We start from the raw sequence: 1,966 nt of genomic DNA, 5'->3' as shown, positions 1-1,966 counted from the left end.
GTAAATCTCTTATCATAACATAGCTTCATTGAATCAGCAGACGTTCTCAAGTTTGAACGCACTTGATGCTGAATATCATCCATCCTTTCAAATAACACTTTCACGAACTCTGGCACATTTTCAGGCAACTCTTCGCAAGGTGGGAATCCTGTTAACAGATCCACTGGCAACCGAAGTTCCTGACCAAACATCAACTTTGTTCGAGTGTATTCAGCGGCTTCATGCTCTGCTGTTCTATAGGCCATCAACAGTGGAGGGAGTAAGACATCCCAGTCATCTTGGCGGCTATTACAAAACTTTGCCAATTCCTGTCCCAGTGTCCAGTTGTACTTTTCTACCATCCCATCAGATTGTGTGTGTGAAGTGGCGTTGTCCTCGTCTTTCGTATGCCAAACAACTTGCAGCATTCATGGAACACAGCTGATTCAAAGTTACGGCCTTGATCTGAATACAGTTAGTATGGTATACCAAACCTGAAGAAGAAATCACTAATAGCCGAAGCTACAGTTGTAGCTTCCTGATTTGGTATTGCATATGCCTCAGGCCACTTGGTAAAATAATCCATCACCACACAAATGTACTTGTTTCCAGCACGAGTTTGGGGCCAAAGGACCTACAATGTCAATGGCTACTCTATCCATTGATGTGCCAACTTGATATAACTTCATTGGAGCACGTCCCTTATGCTTGGGTCCCCTTTTAGCACAACATGTACTGCATGTCCTGCACCATTCTTCCACATCTTGCCTCATACCTATCCAGTAGAATCTCTGTTGTAGGTGACTCAATTTTCGTAACTCCGAGATGTCTTCCTGTTAAACTATCATGGGATTGACGCAGCACAACCTCCCGTAACTTCCTCGGTATAATCGTTTGCCAGGTCGTCACTTTCCCATCTGCAGTTCCCATCTCTGGAGATGAATACCATATTCAAGCTTCAACTGGTCCCATTGTGCTCAATAGTTCTTTGTCACAGGGCTTAAGCAAGACACCTTCTCCCAAGCAGGGTGCAAAACACTTGCTTGTAGAAAATCAATTATTGGCTTCAAATCTTGGTCTTTCTCCTGCTTTGCCTTGATATCTATATTTGGTTGCACTTCACCATCATCGACTCTTTCAGTCGGCTTGACTTCAGCTTGATGGCACCTGGTTAGTTCAACCTCTTTTTTGCATCAATGTCAGCAGTCATTTTTGTATGGTCTTCGGCTCAGTCCATCGGCATTTCCACGAGATTTTCCTTCTCTATATTCAATATCATAATTATACTGGTCTATCTTTCCGATCCAATGTGCCAGTTGTCCCCCTGGGTTCTTTAATGATTTTAACCAGCGTAATGCAGCATGGTATGTCCTTATCGTAAACCTAGCCCCATATATGTAAGGATGGAAATATGTCAGAATCTTTACTATAGCAAGGAGTTCCCTCCATGTTACACAGTAGTTACTCTCTGGTCTACTCAGGACCCTACTGATGTAGGCCACCACATGTTCGTTTTCGCCCACTTTCTGAGACAACATTCCTCCAATTCCAACATTACTAGCAACACAATCCAGAATGTATGGCAATGAGGGATTTGGAAGTTTTAAGAGTGGAGATGAGGCCAATTTTTCTTTCAATGTCTTGAAAGCATGCTGGCAAGATCAGGTGGTGCAGTTGGGTAGGCCTTGTGTGCCATGCTTTCCAAGTCCTGTGCCAGCTCTTGCAGGCTCTCCCCTTTAGCACAGACTCTCGTTTTAAACCTTGCCCTGTAGACTTCTGACTGATTTTGGATTCCGTACCTGAGTTCTAGTGCCGCTACCAGTGCTCTATAGTTGTGTCTGTCGGCTGCTGACAACTGTCCAAGTATTTCCAGTGTTGTCCCTTCAAGCTCATTGCCGGATATACTGCTTTCTGCTCCTCTGTCCATCCATTCATTCTGCCAGTAGCTCCAATTGTGCTCTATATGCTTCCAACAGTGCTTCCCATC

Source organism: Limulus polyphemus, unplaced genomic scaffold, assembly GCF_000517525.1.
Source record: "Limulus polyphemus unplaced genomic scaffold, Limulus_polyphemus-2.1.2 Scaffold233, whole genome shotgun sequence".
NCBI classification, from domain to species: Eukaryota; Metazoa; Arthropoda; class Merostomata; order Xiphosura; family Limulidae; genus Limulus; species Limulus polyphemus.
The sequence above is the reverse complement of the archived record's forward strand: the minus strand, read 5'-3'. Positions refer to the sequence as shown.